The following is a 17,902-nucleotide window of genomic DNA, read 5'->3' as shown; positions in this document are numbered from 1 at the left end:
AATGACCATCTGGGGACAAAACCCTGCTGTGCAAGAAAGAGGTGGTTCGTCCACTGCCAGTGGAAAGTTTTCACACCAAATATAAATCTCCCACTTTTCTTGGTGCACTGCTTCGCTCTGACAATGCTTCCCTAGTCTGCTTGCTCTATTCATCCACTGAGGCTCAGTGGTAGCACTCACAGTACTGAGTCAAAAGTTTGTGGGTTCAAGCTCACCCACTCGAAAGACGTGAGCACCCAACCCAGGCTAAGACTTCAGTTTCATACAGACGGAAGTGCTGCCTTATTGCAGGGGCCATTTTTCAGATGATATGTTAAAATGAGGCATTGCCTGCCTTGTCAGGTGATCATAAAAGATCTCACGGCACTAATTGAAGGTCAGCTGAGATGTCCTGGGCTGAACCAGCAAGCAAAGCAGATTGTGTTTTCATTAATCCCACTGCAGTTTGTGGGAGCTTGCTGTTCGCATCCACTTGCTCGCTGCCTCCATCACCAAAACTCCAATCAACCTTCATCACCACAAGGATTCAATTGAGGTGAATAGTGATTATGGTCACTGAGGAGCACAGAATGATTAGTTGTGCAACATGAATGAATCTGAAGGGGAATCTGGATTTAAAACAGGAACCACTTGATCTGTAGTCAAATGCTCTACCACTGAGCTACACCTCATGGCAAAGGGTAAGGTGCTTGTGTTCATGATACAATGTTGCATAGTGCAGAAAACGACAAGGTAAATGAAAAAATGGCTGAATTCAAGGAATTACGAAGTCATGCTAGTCGTTGCTTAAAAAAGTCCCTCGCCCTTCTTTCAAAAATGGCAAAAACATTTATGCAGTGTTAATTTACAGCTCTTCAAAATCATCAATGATTTTCACATTGCAAATAAATTGTTTGCAGTTGCACATGGATCAGTCAGCAGACGACACAAATTTAAGGTGATTGACAAAAGAACAAGAGGCGACATCACAAAACATTTGCTGACAAATTGAGCTCTTGTGATCTGGAATCCACTGCCTGCACGTGTGATGGAAGCAGATTCAATAGTAACTTTCAATAGGAAATTCCTGAAAGGGATCCATCAACAGGGAAACAGAAGGGGAGTGCGATTAATTACACAGCTCTGCCAAACACACAACACAGGCAAAATGGGCAAAATGTTCGCCTTGAAAGCGATATCAATCCAGGATAATTATGGACACGGTGAAGAGGAAGGTATGTGTAGGTTAGATTTATTGTGATAGGATAGGAGTTCATGAGAGGGAACATGGATACAAACCAGGGACCTCTTGAGGTGCAGTCAAATGCTCCAGCCCCTCTCAGATAACAAGTGTCCCATGAGCTTCAATGCAAATTAACTAACAGATATCACCATGAGCTTTCCGCACAAGGTCCAGCCTTTCTTCATTGGGGCACCTTTCAAGCCGAGCCAGATATTCACCCAATCCTCACAATGCCGCACTCCATGCCCACAGCCTCATTCCCGGCACAAGGTCATTAACATATGGGGGATGGTCTCGCTGGCCTGTGCTTCAGATTAATGCCCGTCTGGGGACAAAACACTGCTGTGCGAGAAAGAGATGGTTCGTCCACTGCCAGTGGAAAGTTTTCAAACTCAATATAAATCTCCCACTTTTCTTGGTGCACTGCTTCGCTCTGACAATGCTTCCCTAGTCTGCTTGCTCTATTCATCCACTGAGGCTCAGTGGTAGCACTCACAGTACTGAGTCAAAAGTTTGTGGGTTCAAGCTCACCCACTCTAAAGACGTGAGCACCCAACCCAGGCTAAGACTTCAGTTTCATACAGACGGAAGTGCTGCCTTATTGCAGGGGCCATTTTTCAGATGATATGTGAAAATGAGGCCTTGCCTGCCTTGTCAGCCTTGTCAGGTGATCATAAAAGATCTCACGGCACTAATTGAAGGTCAGCTGAGATGTCCTGGGCTGAACCAGCAAGCAAAGCAGATTGTGTTTTCATTAATCCCACTGCAGTTTGTGGGAGCTTGCTGTTTGCAACCATTTGCTCGCTGCCTCCATCACCAAAACTCCAATTGACCTTCATCACCACAAGGATTCACTTGTGGCAAATAGTGCTTATGGTCACTGAGGAGCACAGAATGATTAGTTGTGCAACATGAATGACACTGATGGGGCATCTGGATTTGAACCAGGGACCTCTTGATCTGCAGTCAAATGCTCTACCACTGAGCTATACCTCCAGGCACAGGCTAATGTGCTTGTGTTCATCATACAATGTTGCATAGTGCAGAAAACCACAAGGTAAATGAAAAAATGGCCGAATTCAAGGAATTACAAAGTCATGCTAATCGTTGCTTTAAAAAGTCGCTCGACCTTCTTTCAAAAATGGCAAAAACATTTATGCAGTGTGAACTTTCAGCTCTTCAAAATCATCAATGATTTTCACATTGGAAATAAAATTGTTTGCAGTTGCACAAGGATCAGTAACCAGAGGACACAAATTTAAGGTGATTGACAAAAGAACAAGAGGCGACATCACAAAACATTTGCTGACAAATTGAGCTCTTGTGATCTGGAATCCACTGCCTGCACGTGTGATGGAAGCAGATTCAATAGTAACTTTCAATCGGAAATTCCTGAAAGGGAGCCATCAACAGGGAAACAGAAGGGGAGTGCGATTAATTACACAGCTCTGCCAAACACACAACACAGGCAAAATGGGCAAAATGTTCGCCTTGAAAGCGATATCAATCCAGGATAATTATGGACACGGTGAAGAGGAAGGTATGTGTAGGTTAGATTTATTGTGATAGGATAGGAGTTCATGAGAGGGAACATGGATACAAACCAGGGACCTCTTGAGGTGCAGTCAAATGCTCCAGCCCCTCTCAGATAACAAGTGTCCCATGAGCTTCAATGCAAATTAACTAACAGATATCACCATGAGCTTTCCGCACAAGGTCCAGCCTTTCTTCATTGGGGCACCTTTCAAGCCGAGCCAGATATTCACCCAATCCTCACAATGCCGCACTCCATGCCCACAGCCTCATTCCCGGCACAAGGTCATTAACATATGGGGGATGGTCTCGCTGGCCTGTGCTTCAGATTAATGCCCGTCTGGGGACAAAACACTGCTGTGCGAGAAAGAGATGGTTCGTCCACTGCCAGTGGAAAGTTTTCAAACTCAATATAAATCTCCCACTTTTCTTGGTGCACTGCTTCGCTCTGACAATGCTTCCCTAGTCTGCTTGCTCTATTCATCCACTGAGGCTCAGTGGTAGCACTCACAGTACTGAGTCAAAAGTTTGTGGGTTCAAGCTCACCCACTCTAAAGACGTGAGCACCCAACCCAGGCTAAGACTTCAGTTTCATACAGACGGAAGTGCTGCCTTATTGCAGGGGCCATTTTTCAGATGATATGTGAAAATGAGGCCTTGCCTGCCTTGTCAGCCTTGTCAGGTGATCATAAAAGATCTCACGGCACTAATTGAAGGTCAGCTGAGATGTCCTGGGCTGAACCAGCAAGCAAAGCAGATTGTGTTTTCATTAATCCCACTGCAGTTTGTGGGAGCTTGCTGTTTGCAACCACTTGCTCGCTGCCTCCATCACCAAAACTCCAATTGACCTTCATCACCACAAGGATTCACTTGTGGCAAATAGTGCTTATGGTCACTGAGGAGCACAGAATGATTAGTTGTGCAACATGAATGACTCTGATGGGGCATCTGGATTTGAACCAGGGACCTCTTGATCTGCAGTCAAATGCTCTACCACTGAGCTATAGCCCCAGGCACAGGCTAATGTGCTTGTGTTCATCATACAATGTTGCATAGTGCAGAAAACCACAAGGTAAATGAAAAAATGGCCGAATTCAAGGAATTACAAAGTCATGCTAATCGTTGCTTTAAAAAGTCGCTCGACCTTCTTTCAAAAATGGCAAAAACATTTATGCAGTGTGAACTTTCAGCTCTTCAAAATCATCAATGATTTTCACATTGGAAATAAAATTGTTTGCAGTTGCACAAGGATCAGTAACCAGAGGACACAAATTTAAGGTGATTGACAAAAGAACAAGAGGCGACATCACAAAACATTTGCTGACAAATTGAGCTCTTGTGATCTGGAATCCACTGCCTGCACGTGTGATGGAAGCAGATTCAATAGTAACTTTCAATCGGAAATTCCTGAAAGGGAGCCATCAACAGGGAAACAGAAGGGGAGTGCGATTAATTACACAGCTCTGCCAAACACACAACACAGGCAAAATGGGCAAAATGTTCGCCTTGAAAGCGATATCAATCCAGGATAATTATGGACACGGTGAAGAGGAAGGTATGTGTAGGTTAGATTTATTGTGATAGGATAGGAGTTCATGAGAGGGAACATGGATACAAACCAGGGACCTCTTGAGGTGCAGTCAAATGCTCCAGCCCCTCTCAGATAACAAGTGTCCCATGAGCTTCAATGCAAATTAACTAACAGATATCACCATGAGCTTTCCGCACAAGGTCCAGCCTTTCTTCATTGGGGCACCTTTCAAGCCGAGCCAGATATTCACCCAATCCTCACAATGCCGCACTCCATGCCCACAGCCTCATTCCCGGCACAAGGTCATTAACATATGGGGGATGGTCTCGCTGGCCTGTGCTTCAGATTAATGCCCGTCTGGGGACAAAACACTGCTGTGCGAGAAAGAGATGGTTCGTCCACTGCCAGTGGAAAGTTTTCAAACTCAATATAAATCTCCCACTTTTCTTGGTGCACTGCTTCGCTCTGACAATGCTTCCCTAGTCTGCTTGCTCTATTCATCCACTGAGGCTCAGTGGTAGCACTCACAGTACTGAGTCAAAAGTTTGTGGGTTCAAGCTCACCCACTCTAAAGACGTGAGCACCCAACCCAGGCTAAGACTTCAGTTTCATACAGACGGAAGTGCTGCCTTATTGCAGGGGCCATTTTTCAGATGATATGTGAAAATGAGGCCTTGCCTGCCTTGTCAGCCTTGTCAGGTGATCATAAAAGATCTCACGGCACTAATTGAAGGTCAGCTGAGATGTCCTGGGCTGAACCAGCAAGCAAAGCAGATTGTGTTTTCATTAATCCCACTGCAGTTTGTGGGAGCTTGCTGTTTGCAACCACTTGCTCGCTGCCTCCATCACCAAAACTCCAATTGACCTTCATCACCACAAGGATTCACTTGTGGCAAATAGTGCTTATGGTCACTGAGGAGCACAGAATGATTAGTTGTGCAACATGAATGACTCTGATGGGGCATCTGGATTTGAACCAGGGACCTCTTGATCTGCAGTCAAATGCTCTACCACTGAGCTATAGCCCCAGGCACAGGCTAATGTGCTTGTGTTCATCATACAATGTTGCATAGTGCAGAAAACCACAAGGTAAATGAAAAAATGGCCGAATTCAAGGAATTACAAAGTCATGCTAATCGTTGCTTTAAAAAGTCGCTCGACCTTCTTTCAAAAATGGCAAAAACATTTATGCAGTGTGAACTTTCAGCTCTTCAAAATCATCAATGATTTTCACATTGGAAATAAAATTGTTTGCAGTTGCACAAGGATCAGTAACCAGAGGACACAAATTTAAGGTGATTGACAAAAGAACAAGAGGCGACATCACAAAACATTTGCTGACAAATTGAGCTCTTGTGATCTGGAATCCACTGCCTGCACGTGTGATGGAAGCAGATTCAATAGTAACTTTCAATCGGAAATTCCTGAAAGGGAGCCATCAACAGGGAAACAGAAGGGGAGTGCGATTAATTACACAGCTCTGCCAAACACACAACACAGGCAAAATGGGCAAAATGTTCGCCTTGAAAGCGATATCAATCCAGGATAATTATGGACACGGTGAAGAGGAAGGTATGTGTAGGTTAGATTTATTGTGATAGGATAGGAGTTCATGAGAGGGAACATGGATACAAACCAGGGACCTCTTGAGGTGCAGTCAAATGCTCCAGCCCCTCTCAGATAACAAGTGTCCCATGAGCTTCAATGCAAATTAACTAACAGATATCACCATGAGCTTTCCGCACAAGGTCCAGCCTTTCTTCATTGGGGCACCTTTCAAGCCGAGCCAGATATTCACCCAATCCTCACAATGCCGCACTCCATGCCCACAGCCTCATTCCCGGCACAAGGTCATTAACATATGGGGGATGGTCTCGCTGGCCTGTGCTTCAGATTAATGCCCGTCTGGGGACAAAACACTGCTGTGCGAGAAAGAGATGGTTCGTCCACTGCCAGTGGAAAGTTTTCAAACTCAATATAAATCTCCCACTTTTCTTGGTGCACTGCTTCGCTCTGACAATGCTTCCCTAGTCTGCTTGCTCTATTCATCCACTGAGGCTCAGTGGTAGCACTCACAGTACTGAGTCAAAAGTTTGTGGGTTCAAGCTCACCCACTCTAAAGACGTGAGCACCCAACCCAGGCTAAGACTTCAGTTTCATACAGACGGAAGTGCTGCCTTATTGCAGGGGCCATTTTTCAGATGATATGTGAAAATGAGGCCTTGCCTGCCTTGTCAGCCTTGTCAGGTGATCATAAAAGATCTCACGGCACTAATTGAAGGTCAGCTGAGATGTCCTGGGCTGAACCAGCAAGCAAAGCAGATTGTGTTTTCATTAATCCCACTGCAGTTTGTGGGAGCTTGCTGTTTGCAACCACTTGCTCGCTGCCTCCATCACCAAAACTCCAATTGACCTTCATCACCACAAGGATTCACTTGTGGCAAATAGTGCTTATGGTCACTGAGGAGCACAGAATGATTAGTTGTGCAACATGAATGACTCTGATGGGGCATCTGGATTTGAACCAGGGACCTCTTGATCTGCAGTCAAATGCTCTACCACTGAGCTATAGCCCCAGGCACAGGCTAATGTGCTTGTGTTCATCATACAATGTTGCATAGTGCAGAAAACCACAAGTTAAATGAAAAAATGGCCGAATTCAAGGAATTACAAAGTCATGCTAATCGTTGCTTTAAAAAGTCGCTCGACCTTCTTTCAAAAATGGCAAAAACATTTATGCAGTGTGAACTTTCAGCTCTTCAAAATCATCAATGATTTTCACATTGGAAATAAAATTGTTTGCAGTTGCACAAGGATCAGTAACCAGAGGACACAAATTTAAGGTGATTGACAAAAGAACAAGAGGCGACATCACAAAACATTTGCTGACAAATCGAGCTCTTGTGATCTGGAATCCACTGCCTGCACGTGTGATGGAAGCAGATTCAATAGTAACTTTCAATCGGAAATTCCTGAAAGGGAGCCATCAACAGGGAAACAGAAGGGGAGTGCGATTAATTACACAGCTCTGCCAAACACACAACACAGGCAAAATGGGCAAAATGTTCGCCTTGAAAGCGATATCAATCCAGGATAATTATGGACACGGTGAAGAGGAAGGTATGTGTAGGTTAGATTTATTGTGATAGGATAGGAGTTCATGAGAGGGAACATGGATACAAACCAGGGACCTCTTGAGGTGCAGTCAAATGCTCCAGCCCCTCTCAGATAACAAGTGTCCCATGAGCTTCAATGCAAATTAACTAACAGATATCACCATGAGCTTTCCGCACAAGGTCCAGCCTTTCTTCATTGGGGCACCTTTCAAGCCGAGCCAGATATTCACCCAATCCTCACAATGCCGCACTCCATGCCCACAGCCTCATTCCCGGCACAAGGTCATTAACATATGGGGGATGGTCTCGCTGGCCTGTGCTTCAGATTAATGCCCGTCTGGGGACAAAACACTGCTGTGCGAGAAAGAGATGGTTCGTCCACTGCCAGTGGAAAGTTTTCAAACTCAATATAAATCTCCCACTTTTCTTGGTGCACTGCTTCGCTCTGACAATGCTTCCCTAGTCTGCTTGCTCTATTCATCCACTGAGGCTCAGTGGTAGCACTCACAGTACTGAGTCAAAAGTTTGTGGGTTCAAGCTCACCCACTCTAAAGATGTGAGCACCCAACCCAGGCTAAGACTTCAGTTTCATACAGACGGAAGTGCTGCCTTATTGCAGGGGCCATTTTTCAGATGATATGTGAAAATGAGGCCTTGCCTGCCTTGTCAGCCTTGTCAGGTGATCATAAAAGATCTCACGGCACTAATTGAAGGTCAGCTGAGATGTCCTGGGCTGAACCAGCAAGCAAAGCAGATTGTGTTTTCATTAATCCCACTGCCGTTTGTGGGAGCTTGCTGTTTGCAACCACTTGCTCGCTGCCTCCATCACCAAAACTCCAATCGACCTTCATCACCACAAGGATTCACTTGTGGCAAATAGTGCTTACGGTCACTGAGGAGCACAGAATGATTAGTTGTACAACATGAATGACTCTGAGGGGGCATCTGGATTTGAACCAGGGACCTCTTGATCTGCAGTCAAATGCTCTACCACTGAGCTATACCCCCAGGCACAGGCTGATGTGCTTGTGTTCATCATACAATGTTGCATAGTGCAGAAAACCACAAGGTAAATGAAAAAATGGCTGAATTCAAGGAATTACGAAGTCATGCTAATCGTTGCTTTAAAAAGTCGCTCGACCTTCTTTCAAAAATGGCAAAAACATTTATGCAGTGTAAATTTTCAGCTCTTCAAAATCATCAATGATTTTCACATTGGAAATAAAATTGTTTGCAGTTGCACAAGGATCAGTAACCAGAGGACACAAATTTAAGGTGATTGACAAAAGAACAAGAGGCGACATCACAAAACATTTGCTGACAAATTGAGCTCTTGTGATCTGGAATCCACTGCCTGCACGTGTGATGCAAGCAGATTCAATAGTAACTTTCAATAGGAAATTCCTGAAAGGGATCCATCAACAGGGAAACAGAAGGGGAGTGCGATTAATTACACAGCTCTGCCAAACACACAACACAGGCAAAATGGGCAAAATGTTCGCCTTGAAAGCGATATCAATCCAGGATAATTATGGACACGGTGAAGAGGAAGGTATGTGTAGGTTAGATTTATTGTGATAGGATAGGAGTTCATGAGAGGGAACATGGATACAAACCAGGGACCTCTTGAGGTGTAGTCAAATGCTCCAGCCCCTCTCAGATAACAAGTGTCCCATGAGCTTCAATGCAAATTAACTAACAGATATCACCATGAGCTTTCCGCACAAGGTCCAGCCTTTCTTCATTGGGGCACCTTTCATGCCGAGCCAGATATTCACCCAATCCTCACAATGCCGCAATCCATGCCCACAGCCTCATTCCCGGCACGAGGTCATTAACATATGGGGGAAGGTCTCGCTGGCCTGTGCTTCAGATTAATGCCCGTCTGGGGACAAAACCCTGCTGTGCGAGAAAGAGATGGTTCGTCCACTGCCAGTGGAAAGTTTTCAAACTCAATATAAATCTCCCACTTTTCTTGGTGCACTGCTTCGCTCTGACAATGCTTCCCTACTCTGCTTGCTCTATTCATCCACTGAGGCTCAGTGGTAGCACTCACAGTACTGAGTCAAAAGTTTGTGGGTTCAAGCTCACCCACTCTAAAGATGTGAGCACCCAACCCAGGCTAAGACTTCAGTTTCATACAGACGGAAGTGCTGCCTTATTGCAGGGGCCATTTTTCAGATGATATGTGAAAATGAGGCCTTGCCTGCCTTGTCAGCCTTGTCAGGTGATCATAAAAGATCTCACGGCACTAATTGAAGGTCAGCTGAGATGTCCTGGGCTGAACCAGCAAGCAAAGCAGATTGTGTTTTCATTAATCCCACTGCCGTTTGTGGGAGCTTGCTGTTTGCAACCACTTGCTCGCTGCCTCCATCACCAAAACTCCAATCGACCTTCATCACCACAAGGATTCACTTGTGGCAAATAGTGCTTATGGTCACTGAGGTGCACAGAATGATTAGTTGTGCAACATGAATGACTCTGAGGGGGCATCTGGATTTGAACCAGGGACCTCTTGATCTGCAGTCAAATGCTCTACCACTGAGCTATACCCCCAGGCACAGGCTGATGTGCTTGTGTTCATCATACAATGTTGCATAGTGCAGAAAACCACAAGGTAAATGAAAAAATGGCTGAATTCAAGGAATTACGAAGTCATGCTAATCGTTGCTTTAAAAAGTCGCTCGACCTTCTTTCAAAAATGGCAAAAACATTCATGCAGTGTAAATTTTCAGCTCTTCAAAATCATCAATGATTTTCACATTGGAAATAAAATTGTTTGCAGTTGCACAAGGATCAGTAACCAGAGGACACAAATTTAAGGTGATTGACAAAAGAACAAGAGGCGACATCACAAAACATTTGCTGACAAATTGAGCTCTTGTGATCTGGAATCCACTGCCTGCACGTGTGATGCAAGCAGATTCAATAGTAACTTTCAATAGGAAATTCCTGAAAGGGATCCATCAACAGGGAAACAGAAGGGGAGTGCGATTAATTACACAGCTCTGCCAAACACACAACACAGGCAAAATGGGCAAAATGTTCGCCTTGAAAGCGATATCAATCCAGGATAATTATGGACACGGTGAAGAGGAAGGTATGTGTAGGTTAGATTTATTGTGATAGGATAGGAGTTCATGAGAGGGAACATGGATACAAACCAGGGACCTCTTGAGGTGTAGTCAAATGCTCCAGCCCCTCTCAGATAACAAGTGTCCCATGAGCTTCAATGCAAATTAACTAACAGATATCACCATGAGCTTTCCGCACAAGGTCCAGCCTTTCTTCATTGGGGCACCTTTCATGCCGAGCCAGATATTCACCCAATCCTCACAATGCCGCAATCCATGCCCACAGCCTCATTCCCGGCACGAGGTCATTAACATATGGGGGAAGGTCTCGCTGGCCTGTGCTTCAGATTAATGCCCGTCTGGGGACAAAACCCTGCTGTGCGAGAAAGAGATGGTTCGTCCACTGCCAGTGGAAAGTTTTCAAACTCAATATAAATCTCCCACTTTTCTTGGTGCACTGCTTCGCTCTGACAATGCTTCCCTACTCTGCTTGCTCTATTCATCCACTGAGGCTCAGTGGTAGCACTCACAGTACTGAGTCAAAAGTTTGTGGGTTCAAGCTCACCCACTCTAAAGATGTGAGCACCCAACCCAGGCTAAGACTTCAGTTTCATACAGACGGAAGTGCTGCCTTATTGCAGGGGCCATTTTTCAGATGATATGTGAAAATGAGGCCTTGCCTGCCTTGTCAGCCTTGTCAGGTGATCATAAAAGATCTCACGGCACTAATTGAAGGTCAGCTGAGATGTCCTGGGCTGAACCAGCAAGCAAAGCAGATTGTGTTTTCATTAATCCCACTGCCGTTTGTGGGAGCTTGCTGTTTGCAACCACTTGCTCGCTGCCTCCATCACCAAAACTCCAATCGACCTTCATCACCACAAGGATTCACTTGTGGCAAATAGTGCTTATGGTCACTGAGGAGCACAGAATGATTAGTTGTACAACATGAATGACTCTGAGGGGGCACCTGGATTTGAACCAGGGACCTCTTGATCTGCAGTCAAATGCTCTACCACTGAGCTATACCCCCAGGCACAGGCTGATGTGCTTGTGTTCATCATACAATGTTGCATAGTGCAGAAAACCACAAGGTAAATGAAAAAATGGCTGAATTCAAGGAATTACGAAGTCATGCTAATCGTTGCTTTAAAAAGTCGCTCGACCTTCTTTCAAAAATGGCAAAAACATTTATGCAGTGTAAATTTTCAGCTCTTCAAAATCATCAATGATTTTCACATTGGAAATAAAATTGTTTGCAGTTGCACAAGGATCAGTAACCAGAGGACACAAATTTAAGGTGATTGACAAAAGAACAAGAGGCGACATCACAAAACATTTGCTGACAAATTGAGCTCTTGTGATCTGGAATCCACTGCCTGCACGTGTGATGCAAGCAGATTCAATAGTAACTTTCAATAGGAAATTCCTGAAAGGGATCCATCAACAGGGAAACAGAAGGGGAGTGCGATTAATTACACAGCTCTGCCAAACACACAACACAGGCAAAATGGGCAAAATGTTCGCCTTGAAAGCGATATCAATCCAGGATAATTATGGACACGGTGAAGAGGAAGGTATGTGTAGGTTAGATTTATTGTGATAGGATAGGAGTTCATGAGAGGGAACATGGATACAAACCAGGGACCTCTTGAGGTGTAGTCAAATGCTCCAGCCCCTCTCAGATAACAAGTGTCCCATGAGCTTCAATGCAAATTAACTAACAGATATCACCATGAGCTTTCCGCACAAGGTCCAGCCTTTCTTCATTGGGGCACCTTTCATGCCGAGCCAGATATTCACCCAATCCTCACAATGCCGCAATCCATGCCCACAGCCTCATTCCCGGCACGAGGTCATTAACATATGGGGGAAGGTCTCGCTGGCCTGTGCTTCAGATTAATGCCCGTCTGGGGACAAAACCCTGCTGTGCGAGAAAGAGATGGTTCGTCCACTGCCAGTGGAAAGTTTTCAAACTCAATATAAATCTCCCACTTTTCTTGGTGCACTGCTTCGCTCTGACAATGCTTCCCTACTCTGCTTGCTCTATTCATCCACTGAGGCTCAGTGGTAGCACTCACAGTACTGAGTCAAAAGTTTGTGGGTTCAAGCTCACCCACTCTAAAGATGTGAGCACCCAACCCAGGCTAAGACTTCAGTTTCATACAGACGGAAGTGCTGCCTTATTGCAGGGGCCATTTTTCAGATGATATGTGAAAATGAGGCCTTGCCTGCCTTGTCAGGTGATCATAAAAGATCTCACGGCACTAATTGAAGGTCAGCTGAGATGTCCTGGGCTGAACCAGCAAGCAAAGCAGATTGTGTTTTCATTAATCCCACTGCCGTTTGTGGGAGCTTGCTGTTTGCAACCACTTGCTCGCTGCCTCCATCACCAAAACTCCAATCGACCTTCATCACCACAAGGATTCACTTGTGGCAAATAGTGCTTACGGTCACTGAGGTGCACAGAATGATTAGTTGTGCAACATGAATGACTCTGAGGGGGCATCTGGATTTGAACCAGGGACCTCTTGATCTGCAGTCAAATGCTCTACCACTGAGCTATACCCCCAGGCACAGGCTGATGTGCTTGTGTTCATCATACAATGTTGCATAGTGCAGAAAACCACAAGGTAAATGAAAAAATGGCTGAATTCAAGGAATTACGAAGTCATGCTAATCGTTGCTTTAAAAAGTCGCTCGACCTTCTTTCAAAAATGGCAAAAACATTTATGCAGTGTAAATTTTCAGCTCTTCAAAATCATCAATGATTTTCACATTGGAAATAAAATTGTTTGCAGTTGCACAAGGATCAGTAACCAGAGGACACAAATTTAAGGTGATTGACAAAAGAACAAGAGGCGACATCACAAAACATTTGCTGACAAATTGAGCTCTTGTGATCTGGAATCCACTGCCTGCACGTGTGATGCAAGCAGATTCAATAGTAACTTTCAATAGGAAATTCCTGAAAGGGATCCATCAACAGGGAAACAGAAGGGGAGTGCGATTAATTACACAGCTCTGCCAAACACACAACACAGGCAAAATGGGCAAAATGTTCGCCTTGAAAGCGATATCAATCCAGGATAATTATGGACACGGTGAAGAGGAAGGTATGTGTAGGTTAGATTTATTGTGATAGGATAGGAGTTCATGAGAGGGAACATGGATACAAACCAGGGACCTCTTGAGGTGTAGTCAAATGCTCCAGCCCCTCTCAGATAACAAGTGTCCCATGAGCTTCAATGCAAATTAACTAACAGATATCACCATGAGCTTTCCGCACAAGGTCCAGCCTTTCTTCATTGGGGCACCTTTCATGCCGAGCCAGATATTCACCCAATCCTCACAATGCCGCAATCCATGCCCACAGCCGCATTCCCGGCACGAGGTCATTAACATATGGGGGAAGGTCTCGCTGGCCTGTGCTTCAGATTAATGCCCGTCTGGGGACAAAACCCTGCTGTGCGAGAAAGAGATGGTTCGTCCACTGCCAGTGGAAAGTTTTCAAACTCAATATAAATCTCCCACTTTTCTTGGTGCACTGCTTCGCTCTGACAATGCTTCCCTAGTCTGCTTGCTCTATTCATCCACTGAGGCTCAGTGGTAGCACTCACAGTACTGAGTCAAAAGTTTGTGGGTTCAAGCTCACCCACTCTAAAGATGTGAGCACCCAACCCAGGCTAAGACTTCAGTTTCATACAGACGGAAGTGCTGCCTTATTGCAGGGGCCATTTTTCAGATGATATGTGAAAATGAGGCCTTGCCTGCCTTGTCAGGTGATCATAAAAGATCTCACGGCACTAATTGAAGGTCAGCTGAGATGTCCTGGGCTGAACCAGCAAGCAAAGCAGATTGTGTTTTCATTAATCCCACTGCCGTTTGTGGGAGCTTGCTGTTTGCAACCACTTGCTCGCTGCCTCCATCACCAAAACTCCAATCGACCTTCATCACCACAAGGATTCACTTGTGGCAAATAGTGCTTACGGTCACTGAGGTGCACAGAATGATTAGTTGTGCAACATGAATGACTCTGAGGGGGCATCTGGATTTGAACCAGGGACCTCTTGATCTGCAGTCAAATGCTCTACCACTGAGCTATACCCCCAGGCACAGGCTGATGTGCTTGTGTTCATCATACAATGTTGCATAGTGCAGAAAACCACAAGGTAAATGAAAAAATGGCTGAATTCAAGGAATTACGAAGTCATGCTAATCGTTGCTTTAAAAAGTCGCTCGACCTTCTTTCAAAAATGGCAAAAACATTTATGCAGTGTAAATTTTCAGCTCTTCAAAATCATCAATGATTTTCACATTGGAAATAAAATTGTTTGCAGTTGCACAAGGATCAGTAACCAGAGGACACAAATTTAAGGTGATTGACAAAAGAACAAGAGGCGACATCACAAAACATTTGCTGACAAATTGAGCTCTTGTGATCTGGAATCCACTGCCTGCACGTGTGATGCAAGCAGATTCAATAGTAACTTTCAATAGGAAATTCCTGAAAGGGATCCATCAACAGGGAAACAGAAGGGGAGTGCGATTAATTACACAGCTCTGCCAAACACACAACACAGGCAAAATGGGCAAAATGTTCGCCTTGAAAGCGATATCAATCCAGGATAATTATGGACACGGTGAAGAGGAAGGTATGTGTAGGTTAGATTTATTGTGATAGGATAGGAGTTCATGAGAGGGAACATGGATACAAACCAGGGACCTCTTGAGGTGTAGTCAAATGCTCCAGCCCCTCTCAGATAACAAGTGTCCCATGAGCTTCAATGCAAATTAACTAACAGATATCACCATGAGCTTTCCGCACAAGGTCCAGCCTTTCTTCATTGGGGCACCTTTCATGCCGAGCCAGATATTCACCCAATCCTCACAATGCCGCAATCCATGCCCACAGCCGCATTCCCGGCACGAGGTCATTAACATATGGGGGAAGGTCTCGCTGGCCTGTGCTTCAGATTAATGCCCGTCTGGGGACAAAACCCTGCTGTGCGAGAAAGAGATGGTTCGTCCACTGCCAGTGGAAAGTTTTCAAACTCAATATAAATCTCCCACTTTTCTTGGTGCACTGCTTCGCTCTGACAATGCTTCCCTAGTCTGCTTGCTCTATTCATCCACTGAGGCTCAGTGGTAGCACTCACAGTACTGAGTCAAAAGTTTGTGGGTTCAAGCTCACCCACTCTAAAGATGTGAGCACCCAACCCAGGCTAAGACTTCAGTTTCATACAGACGGAAGTGCTGCCTTATTGCAGGGGCCATTTTTCAGATGATATGTGAAAATGAGGCCTTGCCTGCCTTGTCAGCCTTGTCAGGTGATCATAAAAGATCTCACGGCACTAATTGAAGGTCAGCTGAGATGTCCTGGGCTGAACCAGCAAGCAAAGCAGATTGTGTTTTCATTAATCCCACTGCCGTTTGTGGGAGCTTGCTGTTTGCAACCACTTGCTCGCTGCCTCCATCACCAAAACTCCAATCGACCTTCATCACCACAAGGATTCACTTGTGGCAAATAGTGCTTACGGTCACTGAGGAGCACAGAATGATTAGTTGTACAACATGAATGACTCTGAGGGGGCACCTGGATTTGAACCAGGGACCTCTTGATCTGCAGTCAAATGCTCTACCACTGAGCTATACCCCCAGGCACAGGCTGATGTGCTTGTGTTCATCATACAATGTTGCATAGTGCAGAAAACCACAAGGTAAATGAAAAAATGGCTGAATTCAAGGAATTACGAAGTCATGCTAATCGTTGCTTTAAAAAGTCGCTCGACCTTCTTTCAAAAATGGCAAAAACATTTATGCAGTGTAAATTTTCAGCTCTTCAAAATCATCAATGATTTTCACATTGGAAATAAAATTGTTTGCAGTTGCACAAGGATCAGTAACCAGAGGACACAAATTTAAGGTGATTGACAAAAGAACAAGAGGCGACATCACAAAACATTTGCTGACAAATTGAGCTCTTGTGATCTGGAATCCACTGCCTGCACGTGTGATGCAAGCAGATTCAATAGTAACTTTCAATAGGAAATTCCTGAAAGGGATCCATCAACAGGGAAACAGAAGGGGAGTGCGATTAATTACACAGCTCTGCCAAACACACAACACAGGCAAAATGGGCAAAATGTTCGCCTTGAAAGCGATATCAATCCAGGATAATTATGGACACGGTGAAGAGGAAGGTATGTGTAGGTTAGATTTATTGTGATAGGATAGGAGTTCATGAGAGGGAACATGGATACAAACCAGGGACCTCTTGAGGTGTAGTCAAATGCTCCAGCCCCTCTCAGATAACAAGTGTCCCATGAGCTTCAATGCAAATTAACTAACAGATATCACCATGAGCTTTCCGCACAAGGTCCAGCCTTTCTTCATTGGGGCACCTTTCATGCCGAGCCAGATATTCACCCAATCCTCACAATGCCGCAATCCATGCCCACAGCCTCATTCCCGGCACGAGGTCATTAACATATGGGGGAAGGTCTCGCTGGCCTGTGCTTCAGATTAATGCCCGTCTGGGGACAAAACCCTGCTGTGCGAGAAAGAGATGGTTCGTCCACTGCCAGTGGAAAGTTTTCAAACTCAATATAAATCTCCCACTTTTCTTGGTGCACTGCTTCGCTCTGACAATGCTTCCCTAGTCTGCTTGCTCTATTCATCCACTGAGGCTCAGTGGTAGCACTCACAGTACTGAGTCAAAAGTTTGTGGGTTCAAGCTCACCCACTCTAAAGATGTGAGCACCCAACCCAGGCTAAGACTTCAGTTTCATACAGACGGAAGTGCTGCCTTATTGCAGGGGCCATTTTTCAGATGATATGTGAAAATGAGGCCTTGCCTGCCTTGTCAGCCTTGTCAGGTGATCATAAAAGATCTCACGGCACTAATTGAAGGTCAGCTGAGATGTCCTGGGCTGAACCAGCAAGCAAAGCAGATTGTGTTTTCATTAATCCCACTGCCGTTTGTGGGAGCTTGCTGTTTGCAACCACTTGCTCGCTGCCTCCATCACCAAAACTCCAATCGACCTTCATCACCACAAGGATTCACTTGTGGCAAATAGTGCTTACGGTCACTGAGGAGCACAGAATGATTAGTTGTACAACATGAATGACTCTGAGGGGGCATCTGGATTTGAACCAGGGACCTCTTGATCTGCAGTCAAATGCTCTACCACTGAGCTATACCCCCAGGCACAGGCTGATGTGCTTGTGTTCATCATACAATGTTGCATAGTGCAGAAAACCACAAGGTAAATGAAAAAATGGCTGAATTCAAGGAATTACGAAGTCATGCTAATCGTTGCTTTAAAAAGTCGCTCGACCTTCTTTCAAAAATGGCAAAAACATTTATGCAGTGTAAATTTTCAGCTCTTCAAAATCATCAATGATTTTCACATTGGAAATAAAATTG

General features: G+C 44.9%; 11 non-coding genes across 11 annotated transcripts; all 11 read right to left on the bottom strand.

Moving 5' to 3' along the window:
- Nucleotides 1-2,146: 2,146 nt before the first annotated feature.
- On the bottom strand, nucleotides 2,147-2,219 carry trnac-gca (transfer RNA cysteine (anticodon GCA)). The gene has a single exon. It is a non-coding gene; the product is annotated as a tRNA-Cys (tRNA).
- Nucleotides 2,220-3,694: 1,475 nt separating this feature from the next.
- trnac-gca (transfer RNA cysteine (anticodon GCA)) lies at nucleotides 3,695-3,767 on the bottom strand. Its single transcript has one exon. It is a non-coding gene; the product is annotated as a tRNA-Cys (tRNA).
- Nucleotides 3,768-5,242: 1,475 nt separating this feature from the next.
- trnac-gca (transfer RNA cysteine (anticodon GCA)) lies at nucleotides 5,243-5,315 on the bottom strand. The gene has a single exon. It is a non-coding gene; the product is annotated as a tRNA-Cys (tRNA).
- A 1,475-nt stretch (nucleotides 5,316-6,790) lies between these two features.
- On the bottom strand, nucleotides 6,791-6,863 carry trnac-gca (transfer RNA cysteine (anticodon GCA)). The gene has a single exon. It is a non-coding gene; the product is annotated as a tRNA-Cys (tRNA).
- A 1,475-nt stretch (nucleotides 6,864-8,338) lies between these two features.
- On the bottom strand, nucleotides 8,339-8,410 carry trnac-gca (transfer RNA cysteine (anticodon GCA)). The gene has a single exon. It is a non-coding gene; the product is annotated as a tRNA-Cys (tRNA).
- Nucleotides 8,411-9,886: 1,476 nt separating this feature from the next.
- On the bottom strand, nucleotides 9,887-9,958 carry trnac-gca (transfer RNA cysteine (anticodon GCA)). The gene has a single exon. It is a non-coding gene; the product is annotated as a tRNA-Cys (tRNA).
- A 1,476-nt stretch (nucleotides 9,959-11,434) lies between these two features.
- trnac-gca (transfer RNA cysteine (anticodon GCA)) lies at nucleotides 11,435-11,506 on the bottom strand. The gene has a single exon. It is a non-coding gene; the product is annotated as a tRNA-Cys (tRNA).
- Nucleotides 11,507-12,973: 1,467 nt separating this feature from the next.
- On the bottom strand, nucleotides 12,974-13,045 carry trnac-gca (transfer RNA cysteine (anticodon GCA)). Its single transcript has one exon. It is a non-coding gene; the product is annotated as a tRNA-Cys (tRNA).
- Nucleotides 13,046-14,512: 1,467 nt separating this feature from the next.
- trnac-gca (transfer RNA cysteine (anticodon GCA)) lies at nucleotides 14,513-14,584 on the bottom strand. The gene has a single exon. It is a non-coding gene; the product is annotated as a tRNA-Cys (tRNA).
- A 1,476-nt stretch (nucleotides 14,585-16,060) lies between these two features.
- On the bottom strand, nucleotides 16,061-16,132 carry trnac-gca (transfer RNA cysteine (anticodon GCA)). Its single transcript has one exon. It is a non-coding gene; the product is annotated as a tRNA-Cys (tRNA).
- Nucleotides 16,133-17,608: 1,476 nt separating this feature from the next.
- Nucleotides 17,609-17,680, bottom strand: trnac-gca (transfer RNA cysteine (anticodon GCA)). The gene has a single exon. It is a non-coding gene; the product is annotated as a tRNA-Cys (tRNA).
- Nucleotides 17,681-17,902: the final 222 nt, after the last annotated feature.

Source organism: Pristiophorus japonicus, chromosome 21 (genome assembly GCF_044704955.1).
Source record: "Pristiophorus japonicus isolate sPriJap1 chromosome 21, sPriJap1.hap1, whole genome shotgun sequence".
Classification (NCBI taxonomy): Eukaryota; Metazoa; Chordata; class Chondrichthyes; family Pristiophoridae; genus Pristiophorus; species Pristiophorus japonicus.
This window is presented reverse-complemented; position numbering and strand designations above follow the sequence as displayed.